The sequence below is a fragment of the Pezoporus occidentalis genome, unplaced genomic scaffold, assembly GCF_034315485.1.
Source record: "Pezoporus occidentalis ecotype Australia unplaced genomic scaffold, CSIRO_AGI_Poc_V1 ctg50, whole genome shotgun sequence".
NCBI classification, from domain to species: domain Eukaryota; kingdom Metazoa; phylum Chordata; class Aves; order Psittaciformes; family Psittacidae; genus Pezoporus; species Pezoporus occidentalis.
The window spans coordinates 916,378-932,656 of record NW_026915836.1 but is presented as its reverse complement, the minus strand read 5'-3'; the positions used below and the strand labels follow the sequence as shown (position 1 = coordinate 932,656).

Genomic DNA, 16,279 nt, shown 5'->3' with positions numbered 1-16,279 from the left:
TATAGATGCCAAACTTGCGCTGTGTCATGCATTAACCCAGCATGTAAGCCCTATGTTTTTGAAGATTAAGAAAAAGACATGCTTAGATATCATCTTATACTTAACTAGCTAAAATCACTAGTAACGTGTTTCAAGGTGAAATCATCTATAGTTCCTTGCCTTCAAGCAAACAGAAGATAACCTGAATGCATTGAATGTTACATGACTGAAGCTTTTACAGGTTGGTATTGTCTATGTTATCGTTTGCTACAAACGACGGTTGCTCAGATATACTGTCAAAAGATCTAAGAACATAAAGAGTATTTTGTGAGTACTGCAGAGCACAGATGGGGTAGTTAGAGTTGTTCTGCAAAGCATATCTCTGAATTTCATGGATCTTGTTCAGTCAACCGTACTTTTCTAGGGAAAAGACACACTGTCCCTGTGAGTGCCCAGGTTTTCGAGCTCAGTGTTCATAGCTATATGTACAAAACAATTGCAAATAGACTACAAGTCAGTTTTAACAATATTGTATAATAACCTTTAATGTGGTGGTCAGAAAAATCATAGGAAATGCTCTTCCCCTAATCTTGCCAGTACATCTCCCTAAACTTCCTCCCAGTAACTGCATTATATTTGCTGCCCAAATCACTGTAATTTCTTGGACTACTCATCCAAGTGGCTGGCTGATAGCTGTTGCAGAATGTCGAGAAATGTAGAGTAACTGGACTGATGAATGAGCATCAACAGTGTGGTTAATCCTTGATGGCACAAAGTCCATGTGAAGTGCTGGAACTTGAAGACATATGCACGAGAAAGCAAGGGTAAACAGCTTTTTCTAGTGAGACTGCTATAATAAAAGCATGTAGAAGGTGTGGTTTGCATCTTCCTGCTGAATAACAATAGTTATTTTATTGCTTTTAAGTGAAAGTGTGCCTATAACCTCGTATTCGTGTGCCTATAAACTTGTAGTCACTGGTGCTTCCATGGCACATGAGTTTTGAGTAGTTTGAAGAATATCTGAGTTGGAATTTACAAGTACACTGATATCATGAAAGGAGAAGCCTTATGAATATTACATGTGAATCTAGTAAGTAATCTTGAATTCCTGCAGCTCTCTTAGCTCAACCAGAATGCAACAATATCCATTATCTGAAGCAAATTATTTAATGTAATGTGTCTGCCACAAAGACAGCATAGCTGAACTTCTGACTACAAATCATAAATATTAATAGCTGGACCTCAGGAGAATCCTGCTGATTTGTTAGGCTACTAACTCAGGAACTGAAGTTTGAAGGAAGTGCCAATGCAATCTGATGCGAAGTGAAACAGCTGAATTTTGCACACTGCTTCTGAAGCAATAAAGCAATGATAGATGTAGTAAAAAGCTTCTAAATGCAGCCTTGAGCTAGTCTAGCTACTTTTCAGTGTGTGGTACATGTGAAAAACCATCTTTAGGCAGGTTCAGTAGTATTCTTTGGCACACTGACATTGTTATAAATTGTGCCTTGTGCCTTTTATATTTATGCGGAAGCTGTTTGTATGTTAGTGTTTGTGATGGACCAGCTTCAAAAGGTTTGGCATTCCAGCTTCAGCTAAGCATTTAAAAGGTCAGAGGCTTGTCCAAGGCTTATCCAACCTCTCAAGTATGAAAACCAAAGAGGAAACAGTCTGATGGGAATAACATAATGCCCTCAAATGGAGCCAGTCTTGTAACCCCTTTTATTTCTGTTTTTCTCACCTCTATCTCCTCCTTTCTGTGCTGTTCCTGAGGTAGGGTCATCCCTAAGGCCAGGCCTTAATGTCCTCTTCAGCCATATGTTTCTTTAGGACCGATCGCTTGAACAACTTGCAGAGACACTAAATCAGGTCTGCTGTTTTCAAGTTTCTATCCATCTCCCCAGGGCTGTTTCATATCTGCTGCATTACGTGATTTTTGTGCTCTTTTATTATTTTTTACATAAACTTCTGATTGTAGGAATACATCTTACTCCTGGAGTGGAAAGCCAATAAGGCTGGTGGTTCCTGCATCCAGCAGAGCTTTTTTGTAGTTCTGCAGAGGCTGCAAAGGAAATTGTGTCTCCTGTCCAAGAAAGTTTGCCCTTACCGTAGGCAACTCTATTGTTCCTCTGGGAACACACTGGGAAAGCACTCTCCACTCGCCAGTGTTATTTTGTTGTGGAAAAGAGAAAGAGGGAAAGAAAAAAAATAATTAAAAAGAAAAAAGTCTTTTTTTTTTTCTCAGCCTTTATGATTAGGTTTTTTTTTGGTATTTTTTTCTTATAGCTAAGGTGGAAATAATGCCGCAAGAATTTCCTTGGTGACATTTTGGTGCTCTCACCTGGAGCCACTTCTAATAGAGGAAAAAATTAACACAACTCTTTAAAGGCTCAGTTAGGCTCAATTCAGGGTTCGTACAAGTTTCGGATGAATCTGAAATCCAGACCTGAACACCCTCAGTCTTTGGTGAATTTGAAGTCTCTCTCTGAAAACCAAATTATTGGCAATCTTTTCTCCTCACAAAAAAAAAGGCTTACACAAAGTACCTAAGAACAGCAAGGTATTTAAAACTTGATTCAGCACTTTTCTAGCTGAAATTGAGTCTAGGGACGTCGAGGTCCTAGCCTGTGGTGGTGCCATGTGGGAGAGGGGGTGCTCTTCTGCATCCTCCTGATGTAGGCAAAACACCCTGTTACCTGCTCTCCTGTTGCTAGCTCTGCCTTGTCTCTCCTTAATTCTCCTGGCAGGGCTATGATGGTGATGATGATTTTTAGTGCCAATTATTTTCTATTTGCTTTCTCTTCTAGCTGCTCTTTCTGTCACCCCAACACTCATGTGAATCCAGATTGCTGAAGACTTGAGCCCCTTTGCCTTCTGTGCAGGGTTAGCAAAGAAAGCAAAGGCACTTTGACTGTGAAACCATGGGCAGTGTGAGAAAGCAGCACCCAAGTGGAAGCAACCACCATGTCTAGGAAATGTTTTATTCTATGAAAGGAGGTTAGAATGTCGAGAGCCACAAGTTTCATGCATAAGTTCACTTGGAAAGTGTAACCAGTTAGGAAAATTGTTCCTTCACTCATATTTGCTTTTCTCTTTCTGTCCGAGTGGAAGCCTTAAGCCTATGGGAATTACCGTGGCGGGGAAGGCCTGCCAAGATCTCTTTCTGAATAGTACTAAAACGTCTCTGGAATCCGTTCTGTATGAGCAAAGCACAGACAGTACCTTTCCTCCAGCTCTCACAAGCTAGTTTGGTAAATAAAATACGTGACCGCAAAAGAGCTGGAGGGAGGGAAGAAAAAGGGATACAGCCATCAGGCAGCCTAATGTAAGGAATAGACACTCACCAACAAGTCCATGGCCATCCACAAATGATATCATATTTTAAAAAGGCTACTTCACTAAAATATTTGTGACAGAAATGTGGGTGCCCATAATAAGTGTGCTGTGCTGTCAGAAGAATGCATCGTCTTAAAAAAATATGCCAAGTAATAGGGAATTTGTGGCCATTTATCTTATAAACCTGCTTCCTGTTCTAGAACTCAGTGGGTCAGAAATTCACTGCTGTAAACTGCACAGATCTATTGGCTTCTAATTTGTAACTGGAAACAGGGTCTAAAAGGAGTCTAAGCAAGGTCTGAAAAACTTCTATCTGTAATGCTTTTCATCTTTCTATACATGACAAATAACAAAACTGTATCTGAAATAGGGAGTTAACTGTGCTAGAGAGTATGGGACTGACCTAAGCTAATTTTCTCCCTTACACATGTACGCTATGGAAGGGTGTTTTGAAAGAGCTGTTTTGGAGTTGGGGTTTTTTTTTTGAGGCAGAGGTGAGAAATCATTTAGGAGATTATATGACTGTGTTTCCAGATACAGCAGTCCCAGCTTTAGCCTCAGGTGGGGGAGTTTTCCATTTCCTTCTCAGCTTATATTAAATTACATTGCTTTCTTGTCATAGGAGTAATCCTTTGATGAGAAAACCTTGACGGTGTTTCAGAAGAGGAAGAAAATCCGCCTCTGCAGAGCCACTAGAGACTTTGCCTATTACTAATTGATTCTACACGGAGAGCACGCAGTGGTGACAGCATCAGTCTGAAACGGTGAGACAAAGCGTTTCTGACCTGCTTTAAAGTGCTGCATGCAGGAGCTCTTGGACATGTAAAAAGTTTCTCTTTGCCTGCTGAGGTCTTCTGTGCCACAGGCAGTGTCAGGGTGGTTTGTTCTGTGTGTGTTGGGAGGGATAAGGATGGGGACCTTGGGGGATGCCCTTCAGGTGTAGCACTGAAGTCCCTCCTTAGGTGGAGGGGAGGTGGAGAGGCCACTCAACCCCAAGGTTTTTCTCAGTTTTAGACTGATCCACGCAATGATTTGCAATGCCCCTACCTAAGGGGCATTTCACTCAGAAATTTATCTAGTGGAACAATCAGCTACAAGTGCAAAATCACCATTTGTTTTGCCTGGTTCTGGTAGGGGAGATGCCCAGTGGGAATGGAGCTATGCTTTCAGTTAATTCAGCCTATGTCCCAGGCATGGGCAACATGGACATGGTGGGAGAAGCCCTTGTGGCAGCAGCACACAGCACAGATACTGAAGCAGAGGAGGCAGCACACCAGCAAGGCTCTTGGGGCAGAGAATCCCAGTGCAAACAGCCTCAGCTGCAGGGGATGCCCCAGGCCGCCCAGTCCACTGCAGAGATTGCCCAGGCAAGTCTCAGTAGATGCAACCCAGACTTCACATCCAGCTCTGACAAACCAGCTACAACTGTCTCCACTGGCACTTGCAAATGGTTTGTCAGCTGTCCTCTTCTGCGGCTGTGACTGGAAAGGTTTTCCCAGCCTTATACAGAGTTTGCAGGGTTTGTTTGGTCTGCTTCAGTCCTTTTTGTAGCATGAAGCGGAGGAAGAATATTTCAGTTTTTGTTACAAGGCAATGAAGTCATCCTTCTTTGGGAAAAATGTTGCTAAGCTACCTCCTGTCTGCTGCAGCCTGGTGCAGTGCAACAGCAAATTGTTTGCCCTTGGGCAGTATTTTATCAATCCCTGAAGGATGGGCACCATCCCTGGCAGCAGTGGTTTGCCAAAGAGGAGAGATAAAACCTATACATGCCATGGAAAGTTGTAGCCTATCTTCCTTCCCCTTCTGTAGGTGAGACAGCCTACAGTGCACCTCCAGCTACACCTCCATGAGGATATGGGAGGCTGGGGACGGGTGAGCAGTCCTGCTGCTCCAGTTGGCCCGTTTGCTGCTATAATCCAATGTGCTGTGACAGCCCTTTGCTAGGTTAGCAAAGAAAATAAACACTTTTAAGAAACTGCTGCTGATCCAGGAGATGAAACCGAGAAGCTGATAATAGTGAGCGGTTATGAAAGGCCTATGATGGTAACGCAGTACCTTGGCAGGCTCCCCTCAAAAGAAAACAGGACATTCCTGGCACACCAGGTAACACTTCACTTTAGAGTTACTGCCACAAAAGGCTGATTAACTTCTAAAACACAAACAAATCTCCCTGCGCCCCGTTGTGAGGACCAGATAGCAAAAACTTCAGAGGTCCCATACCTTCCAAAGGGGGCTCCTGGAAGTATGAGCAGTGATATGTTTAGCAGGGTCTGACCTTTAGCTTTGGGGTTTGCATTTGTTCATTGTACCTGTGTTATTCCATATAGTTAAATGAAACTCTAAATTCCGTGCTTGTGTTCATATAACCTGAATGCATAATTTGAGTGAAAGGTCACTGAATGTTGGAAGTTTCTATAAAATAGGCTTTTGCTTGAAAATGGAGTTTCTGAGGAAGTAATAACTGATTGCACTCAACAGTCTTGCATGATTTCAAAATCTAGATTTGAGCCTGTATATAAAAAACATTTGCTTGGACTCATTCCATGTAGATTTTTATTTCTTATGAATGCCATGATTTAAGAAGTTCCTTCCCAATCAGTAGGCTTGAAATTAGCCATAGAGGTCACGTCTCAGGAATTTCAGAGTTCAACTGAAAGACGTTTTCAACAGTAGTATTTTAAATTACCCTTGTTTTGTGGTCGTCTCTTCTGAGCTCTGCTGCCATTATGGAAAGCAGCACAGGCTGTGGAAGCTGTGTCGCGGATAGAGTATGCCAATAACCAAAGTTTACAATGAACAGGAGATTTTGCTGGTTTGTAGTTTTATCTTCCAAAAATAAGTGCAACAAACAAATAAGTAGATAAACTTCAGCAAAACTGAAAATTAGTGATTATTTTTATCCCTACTAAAATTTTCATTTGCCTACCAAAAATCCAATCATTCACAAAGCTCTAATTCTGACCATGTGAGATTTCTTTCACAAAGTGTTTGCGTTCTATAGTATTTATTTATGTTCATAAAGACATTAAAATACCTTGCTTGAAAGGGAAAATACTTGGTTTGGAATTGAAGTCCTCTGCTACTCTATAGGCATGAGAGTTGCCTCTATGGGTAGGCTCTCCAGTCAGGTGATATTCAACGTGCTGTTTGGCCAAGAGCTTTTCCATAAAGCCCATCTGCAAAAGGGGAAACTATTGTACCAGAACTTGTCAGGTGAAGCTCCACATGTACTAAGGAAGTGTATTTTTACAGTGTGTTGGACATTGCCGTGTGATGCCCTTGGGAGAAAATGTGTTGGAGGGAAAGATCTTCCCATGCATGCCGCCTGCCTCATCTTGGCAACCTGCTTTTCTATGGTGCTGGAAAAGAAATACCTTTTGGAAATGTCTTGTCGCTGTTAGAAGCAGTTCTGCCCTCTTGGAGATATCGGTTTCTTTATATCCTGTGTGGAAACAACAGAGAAATTCTCTCAATTTATATACTATAAATTGAGTTTGATTATGAGATATAGTTTGTCAGAAAACTGAATCTGGCTTTCTAACACAGAATTTTTCACTAAGCAATTATCAAAACCCACAGTTGTAGATAATTTCACAGTAAGTAAACGTCCCTGAACAAGTCATAATTGAGATAATAACATAATAATATGTAAATAATACTGGCTGGGCTCTAACATATGTTTCCCCTCCGAAAATCTTAATCACCAACTTTTCATAGGAAAAAAAAAACTTGCATATTTTTACCTTTGTCAGTTAATTTGAACTGACTTTCTGAACACTGTAATTAACGATTTCCAAATGATCAGGAGCTGCCTCTTCGTTCTCTGCAGACATTTTGGAAACAAAACCCGAAGGTGTGAGCCCAAAGCTCCATTTGTCTGTGTGATTGATGGGGAAATAACCCAGAATGGCAAGTTTCACTCTAGATTTTTTGGTAAAGCAAGAGAAGTACAAAAACCAGGCTAATTTGCAGATCTGAGCACTTGTACCGCCTACGAGTCTTACTTTACCCAAATCCCAACTGACAAGCTTTTGATTTCTACCTGTAGGCTACCAACAGTTTCTTAGGGTAAAAACTAGCAAGTCAGTTCTGCTCTAGTCACTTCCAGAAAGCCAGAGGCATTTGTACCTGTGAACAGAGGGGAAAGACTGAACTAGAGTTAAAAATCTGGGAATGGGGGCAACTGCACTGACAAATGCATTTATAAGTTCTGAGTCCAGTAGTCACACAAGCTCGTTGTTCCCTTATGAGCATCTCAAAGAGCAGAATTCCCGATCTCTGTCACTCTCACTCCCACATCTCTTCTGCATAAATCAATAATCCTTTTAAGTAAATTATTGTAGGAGGATGGCCTCGCTCCTCCTCTGCTTGCCAGCTGAATTACACATCTGGGATCTCTATCTATAATAAGCAGTGGGAAACTGATCCTGTTTGACCTTAGTTGACCTCTTTTGGAGCTGGGTTTCTATCCCACCCTGTCTTTCCCTGACATTTGTTTTATTTGGGGATCACCAATAGCCTCAATGGTGTCTAAGAGGGGTTCACCTCCTCTGCCTCTTTTAGTCTCAGATGTCCAACTGCTCCTCAGCTTTCTTTCAGATTTCTTTCAGGCCTGTGCCCCTCGTGTGCTGCCCTATGCAGGGAGATGCTTTGGTGATAGCAGCCACCATGAACCAGCACAGCTCCGAGCAGTGACCCAGCCACATGCCTTCTCTGCCTGAGGGGCTGGTATTCCTTCCCCTGATCTAAACTACAGCAAGTTTTCATTCTATTTTAGCAGCAACAAAAATGCAGAAAACATCCCCCAAATTACCCATCCCTTGCCTATTAACATGCCTGTGTCTTAGCAAAGTGCAAAGCCAAACCAAGGCTGCTGAAACTACTCATTAGAGCTGCATTGCACGACAGCTGCAGCATTCGTGGTGAAGTGACCAAGTGGCTTTTGGAACTTGCCAATGGGATGCAGATACTTGGATCTATAAGTTATTTGTTCAAGTAGTCTTAGTCAACAGTAACCAGAAGTCAGTGATTTGTTACAGCCATTCTTGTCGTCTTAAGAAGATTAGGCAGTCACATCTCCCTTCCTGATAGTTCAGCTGTCTCATCTGAAAAGCACAATTAGTCAGGTAAATGGTAGTCTTGTTGCCTCTCTCAGTAGAGCCTGAAGATGTACTGAGGGCTCTTTAATATTTATCATTCATTCATTATATCAGTTGTGTCACAGAGCTGACTTCCTCAGAAGTGTGTATGAACTTAAAAAGGCTGCACAGAATGGACTGGAGATGTTTTTCAAATGAATGTTAACAAATCTCATCCCAAATTTCCACTGTTTGGCTTTAGGGCCCCTTTATTCTTAGAGCTTTCACCAATGGGCATCCTCAAGCAGTCTGAGGCAGCTAAACGGGGGAGGTTTTGGCACTAGCAGATAGACAGCTCGTCTGCCCTTCCAAGTCTGGCTCACAGAAAAGTCTCAGGATGCGACTTCTTCCTGAAACCAGGAAAAGGGATTTTGCGGGACTGGTACCACAAAACACTTCCAGTGTTTCAATGTACTATACTAAAGGGAAAAGAGAGGATACGGGAGTACAGATGCCAGGCTTCTTGGGCTTATGCACTCTTAATGCTGGGAGTTACTCTAAGAGGCTTGCTGTAGAAAAGAGTCCTGGATACATGATTTTGGGTTGACGTTCAGGTCAGCCCTTGTTCTAGATGTGCCCTATGTCTTTGAGTCCCTAAGTATTTCTGAAAATTCTGAGCATTATTCATTTCCCCACTGAGTTTGCAATGCAAAGGATTGGTAGATGTGTTGAGAGGTCTATGACTAGGCTGACTTTACTCAAATACAACTCTTCAGTCAGCTACAGATATGGTCTTGCGTAGTCAGGGCTGATCTAGACTGGCACAGCAAAGCTGAGCTTTACCTTTCTGTGGATAAAGAGAGACTGGCAGGCTTAAAGCTGTCAGTGCAGCTGTTTTAGTCAATGCAAAATTAATTCAAACACTTCAGAATGGGGAAAATAACCAAAGGAAGATAAACATTAATGGTTTGATCCTAGGTGGTTCTCTTTTAATCAGCTACATCTGGGGTATTGTGTTCAATTGTAGGACCCACTTCACTTGAAATTTATTGAAATGCTAGCCAGAGCTCAGAAGTGTTAAAATTAGCCTTGGAAAGGAGAGGTAAGATATCTATGGACAGAGAACGGTCTGCAAATAATAAAAAGATGCACCCTTCATGGACAGAGGAAAAGGATTTAATCTGTGAGAAGCAAAATAAAAGTAAATTAAGAAAAAAGGATTTTAGCCTGAGCAGTGGAATATCAAAGCAAGGACTTCCAAGAGGAAAAACGTTGTAAAGAGCAAACTTGGACTCAAACAAAACTGCACATTTTAATAGCTCTTTTTTCTTTCTATTCCCTCCAATTTATATCAACCATCCAACACAGTAATAGTAATATATCCTCACCCTGAAATTCAACGGTGAAATATGGATGGATTTTTAAACAGCAAAATGTGAAGCCTATTAAAAAGAGTAGCTCAATGTACCCTTACACAACCTGAATAGAACTTCACAGACCCCTAATAAACTAACAGGAGCATAGGCACAGATCTAGGACTTGGTAAATCTTGCACTGAAAAATCACACATCAGTGCGTGTGTTTCAATAGCTGATGAATAAAAAGCGTGTAAGAATCTGGGATCCAGGTGTTAGGGGTGAGCACATAGAGATGAGTGATTGACTCTGCTGTGTTTGGTCATTTGGGGATCTCAGTCTATATTCACCAGAGATGGTCTTAAGGCTGAGATCACCAATCTAATTTCACTTTTCTAGGCATCAGTCTGGAAGGAAGTATGGTCCCTAACGTAAAGACCACTGCTTTATTTAGTAAGCCATGTAATCCTCTTGTGTAACATGAGCAATAATATCACATTACATACACTGTAACTAACAAATTACCAAGATTGATCTTGTAAATCCGCAGAGAGAATGACCATTTACTACCCCCCTGTAAAGCATTTGTATAATCCAAGCTATAGTTCTTAGCACAGAAGTAGAAAAAACATCATTAGGCAATTACTACAAACATCGTTTTGATTTCAGCAGAGGTTGCTCTTTTCTAACCTAGTTTTTCAGTCTCAACTTAGCCAAAGACCACTAATAAGTGCAGACAACCTCTTGTAAAAACTGAAGTGTTAACTTGCTATACAGCTGCTAGGAAGAAAAATTCTTTGTGATTTCCAATACACGTTTTAATTTTTTATGTACTTTAAATGGACAATAATGCCTCGCAGCCTGGAAAGAAGAGTGGTGAACAGTGCAACCTATATTCTCCATTCTATACTTAGAAAGAGTGTGCTTCTGACTCATACATTGGGAAGACGATTCAGGTTTTATATTTTTCATGTTCATAGGGTAGAAACTGATGTTAGTACAACAGTGTTTGGGAAGATATGCTCTAATAGTACTTTGTATTCTCAGCTGTCCCCAAAATCAAGATCATAGAATCATAGAATAGTTAGGGTTGGAAAGGACCTTAAGATCATCTGGTTCCAAACCCCCTGCCATGGGCAGGGACACCTCACACTAAACCATGGCACCCAAGGCTTCGTCCAACCTGGCCTTGAACACTGCCAGGGATGGAGCATTCACAACCTCCCTGGGCAACCCCTTCCAGTGCCTCATCACCCTAACAGGAAAGACCTTCTTTCTTATATCCAATCTAAACTTCCCCTGTTTAAGTTTTAACCCATTATCCCTTCTCCTGTCACTACAGTCCCTAATGAAGAGTTCCTCCCCAGCATCCCTATAGGCCCCCTTCAGATACTGGAAGCTGCTATGAGGTCTCCACGCAGCCTTCACTTCTCCAGGCAGAACAGCCCCAACTTTCTCAGCCTATCTTCATACAGGAGGTGCTCCAGTCCCGTGATCATCCTTGTGGCCCTCCTCTGGACTTGTTCCAACAGTTCCATGTCCTTTTTATGTTGAGGACACCAGAACTGCACACAATACTCCAGGTGAGGTCAGTAAAAGAAGAAACATCAGCAACAAAAATACATCTTTCAGACAGAGATGTGTGCAAGTATCTGTGCAGTTTCACAGCCCTTTGGCTGCCACAGCCCAACCATTAACTCTGTCACCTACCAGCGGTGTTTGCAGCAAGGAAATGTGGGCTGCTGAGTAAGAATCAACCCAACATACCACGCCACTTCCTCAGACTCTTCAATTCCCTCTTTCTCCTCCTTCACAGGGGCATCAAAATGGGTCTCTGCACATTTGGAGACAAAACATCCCAGAGTTGAGCACTGCAGAAACAGGTTCATGTATTTAGGCACCGTAAGATTTTCCTGGGTTGTCAGAACCATGGGGTGTCCTGCCTGGATTGTCCCATCTGTGTCAAACAAACCTATGCTGAGAAGTTATTGCATCTGTCCTGGACTTGTCCAGTAGCTTTATGGGTTTTCAGCCAGGGCAGGTGATTGGAATAACAATTCTCCCTACGTTTCTGAGGGAGACTATAAGTGCAGGACTGCCTTTTACTGCTGTTTCCCTCTGAGAAAGCCTCAGGAAAGGCCAAGATGGTAGGATATCACACCATTTTACACCCCTTCATAATATGCTTTCACCAGCAGAAGCCTCTAGCACGCATTCGCCCAAGTTCTCTTGTTTGAGCTGATATAATGCTGCTGATAGGGCAGAATGGGTCTTTGGGATAAAAATGTGCAACTTTAGGTTAGTAGTTTCTTACAAAACCCAGTGACTGATCTTTATGATTTTGCAGGTAGGTAGGCAAGGATAAACTCAGATGCTTTTTGAATTAATATAAAAGTTGCCATTTGTTTAATTTTTGATAGTAGACTAAAACAACTCAAAACCAGTAATTTTTGTCCATGGTTAAATTCTAATTTTTTTCCTTATCTCTGGCTAAGGGACAGCTCCTCTCCACAGTTCAGTTACAGCTCCCAAATGGGCCTCTACAGGAGAACAGCCTATTTCAGATGAATGAATGCTGGGGAAGAGAAATCTGGGGTTTGTTTCTGACTCTGCCACTGAACTCAGGCCAGTTAATTTGACCTCTCTGGGTGTTCATTCTTTCCCCATCCTTTTTCTTTTAATCTTTGCATTCTTCAGGATATGGATTCTGGCTTGCTATGCATTAATATGGCCCCCAGTGCAATAGTTTCTCACATCTAATAGTAATATGCAAGTAGGAGTAAATACTGATTCTATTGCAGCCAAATTCCCAGTGGCACGAAGAGATTACTTTCTTTAGCCCCACCATCACCACCCCCCTCCAACTCTGGACTTTTAGCTGATATAAACACCTCCCCTGTACCTACATCTCAGCGTGGAGGTGGCAAGTGGTTACCATTTTTCTTGCAAGAAACAATATATTTTCTAACCCTGTACTTGCTAATTTGGAATTGCCAAAATGGGTAAAAGTTTGCAAACCTCGAGTGGAATGTGTTTAGTATTAAAAAAAAAAAAATACATAAAAATAATAATAAAAAAATGCTCTTAAGAGAATTGTGGAAAGGTTCAGGCAGAGAGTGCTGATCTGACGAGGCAGATCTCTGTGCGAATTTGCTGTTTCACACCAACCTAGCAACACTGTCACTCCTGTCAATGATAATATAGCTAAGGACAAGGTTTGGAGAGGGAAGGTGCACATTTCCTAGGTCTTTAGGCTTAGGTAGCTGGTTGGCAGTTGTGAGATCCTGTTAAACTCTGAGATGCAAAATACAGTTGCTTTCAAAATCCATTGCCAGTGGCGGTGACAGATGCTTTTGGGAATGACACCCAGTAAGCTGTGAAACTCACGTAGTCAAGTACTTGTCCACTTGTCCCTACTTCATGTGTTATGGGAATATGTTTACACTCACACTGTCTTGAACTGTTTAGGTTTTTTTTTTCAGCTGGATGAAGTGTTTTTCAGATGCAGCATTGCACACACTGCAGAAAGGTGGTATGTTGAAATTTATGCCCACACAGTAGGCAGCTCTTCCTTGTTTTATCTGGGGATTCTTCTCCAACGTTAACTATTTGTGGGGCACAGATTTAGGTACAGAACGGATGTTGTCAGACTCTAGTAAGGTGAACATTATGGAGCTGACATCCCCAGCCTTGATCCTAAGAGAGGTCTGAGTGGTCATTTTAACCACACACAGGCAGTTACTTCACCACCCTTTGGTGGATCTTCCACATCCCCTGTTGGTGGCACATCCATCTCTTCCGGCTGAGGTCTGTGCCCTAACATGATCTGCTGTGGCAGGGCTGACATTTCATATGTAGGCTAAGCAACTGGTCTTAACTATACCTGGGGTTTGTGTGAACCCCAGCTGCACATGGTGTCTGCAATGGATCAGCATCCCAATGCTTCCTCTTCCTGGTAGCTTTTTACCTGAATACTGGCAGAGAACGTATTTTTCCTACCATGGTAATTCCTCTATTTTTCTACTCTAACAATTGTTATGATTATCTTGGGGTTTTGTCTTATTCTTTATTGCATTAAGAGAAAACATGTAGACGGGTTTATTTGGAATGGTTCAGAAAAAATTTAAAGGGAGATGTACTATGAAGTTGGTGAATGGACCAAATTGCCCATTCCAGAGAAATTATTTTGTGTTAATGAAACACAGTCCAGCTATTCTATAGCTGTCTTTTATCTCACAGTTCCAGCAGACCATTTTGTTTGAAAACCTCAAATCCTGTGCCAAGATGAAACCTCTGCAGGTGATGGGTCTCCTCAGGAGAGGCATTTGTTTTGTTTCTTTGTCTGTATTTTGCAGGTTTCTTTTGCAGCATCCTGTGCTTCAGTCTCCTTTTCAGCAGCCTTTCAAGGTAGTATTTAAAGAGCTCTTGGGAGCTTTTGGTATCAAAGTAAACCCCAAAACTCAAGACAACTGTGGGATGTATTGGGGAGCTACCAAATGAGGGAGCCGAGACCACCAGCTTCCCCTTGGAGCAAGGAAGACCTGAGGGAAGGAGGAGGATTGTGCTGGTAGGTGGTTTTATGAGTGAGGCAGTATGCTCTAGAAGGGCTCCAACACACAGCATGTCTCCTCACCTCCAAGGAAGATCCCTGGGGTAACCTGGCACTAACTATCCCTCGGGCCTCATCCCTCATATATCTTTTAACAGAATTTGTTTCCCCTATTGGCTCCCTTGTAACTAGAGTTCCACTTGGAAACTAAATTCAGGGGCTGGATGGTTCCTACATTTTTATGGGGTCTTTTTCTTTCACACTGATATTTATCGTAAGAGAAATGCAAGTCTAAGATTTCCTAGGTTTTGAGACTATTTTGTGTGCCAGTTCTCTTAGAGAACCGGAGAGAGAAAACTTATCTGATTAACAAATGTAAAATCCACGGATAAATAATAGCCTAATTCAGATGTGAAATGTCCCTCTTGGAGTGTGCTGCAGTTTTATCTGCTCTGTACTTTGTGCCCAGTTGTGTGTGTGAATGGGTGCAGTGTCTGCTTCATTACAGAGGTTTCCTAAGTGCAAGATAGACTCAGATGTAGAGGTGAGACGTTACCTCCGCTTGGAGCATCAGTGACTCCAGTGCCTTCCCTCTGCCATGCCATGGGGCAGGGTGGGTTGTAGGAGATCTCCCTGGTAGAGGGCGACTGGCCCCTGTCCAGGCAGGGCTGATGGTGTTCTTGCCGTGCCATCTTCTCCTGGATGATCCATGGTGCCACAGTGTGGAGGGCAGGTGAAGAGGTTCATGTGCCCCTTACATTGCTGAGGAATGTGTCCCACTGGCTGGCAGTTCTGTTGGCAGAGAGAAGGGATGCACAGGTAAAGCTAAATAAAGACTAAAAAATCACCAGAAGAAACTAAGGTAGTATTCCTCTTTATGATAAACTTGGGAAAAGTGAAAACAGGTCTTGTTAGGGAAATGATCTATAACAAAGGTGTGCACTTAATTGTTAATTCTGTTAGCAAAAGGCAATGCTACTGAACATGACATAATAATCTTGGCTAGCATGGGAAGGCGTTACATGAAGTATTGTGGCTGCATGAAATACCTTTATATTCATTAATAGCATCTGTTTCCATACTAGCTTAAGGCAGGGGATGATCAAACTCACATGTAAGGCACTGGCTGTCTGGGACGTAGGGAGGACCCCACCGCCTCTTCCTACCCCTGCACACACTCACACACAAACACACACACGTTGTGGCACAGGACAGCAGTGAGGAGGAAGCACTACATTAGACAGAGCAACCCTCCTTGTAGCAAATGTTGTGTCCGCCAGTAAGCTTTCTCTCTGCAGTATGGTTTTCCAGCAGCAGTGGTCTCTCTGACTACCATCCATTCCAGGGTGCTGCTGAACACACACATCTCCGGGCTCTTCAGTTGGGTGGACTACATGAGTGTATGTCTGCAAGAAATTTTGGGTATATATCGCAGACAAGACAAAAAAAAAGGGTTTTGAATTGACAAATCAGTCCAAACCACTGAGGTTATAACTCCTTTTTTTCTTCTTCAAGCAGAACAGTAAAACAGACCTGTTATTGGCAGCTCATTAGTAGTGAGACAGAGGCAATATGTACCATGACATCAGAGTGCTGTTTGACCCACATCTATCATTTTGTTAGAGATCCTTATTCTGGGCCTTTCCAAATGCCTATAAGACATGCAGAGCGTAGAACTCTGTGGCATAAATAAGATACAGATTTTCTACTTTTTGATGTGTTTAGCACATTTTTGTTACTTCCTTTAATACCACAGACCTTACATTCTTCAAGCATTAGGAGAACAAAAGGCTGACATGAGGGGGGGTGGAAAGTATTCAATAAAAAGTATCATTCTGTTCACCTACTTAGCATTTAAAATATAATCTGTTTCTTAAAGGAAGATCGAATGAATACCACAGCTGAGTAACTTCAGATATAAAAAGTTCCTTCATTAAATCAGTTGTTCTTTAATTCATAATAGAACTTAAATAAAGAATGAC

General features: G+C 42.1%; 1 long non-coding RNA gene across 1 annotated transcript; it reads left to right on the top strand.

The window, feature by feature from the left end:
- Nucleotides 1-3,026: 3,026 nt before the first annotated feature.
- Nucleotides 3,027-10,785, top strand: LOC134173188 (uncharacterized). The gene is made up of 3 exons (XR_009968157.1): nucleotides 3,027-3,230; nucleotides 3,938-4,079; nucleotides 10,729-10,785. It is a non-coding gene; the product is annotated as an uncharacterized LOC134173188 (long non-coding RNA).
- Nucleotides 10,786-16,279: the final 5,494 nt, after the last annotated feature.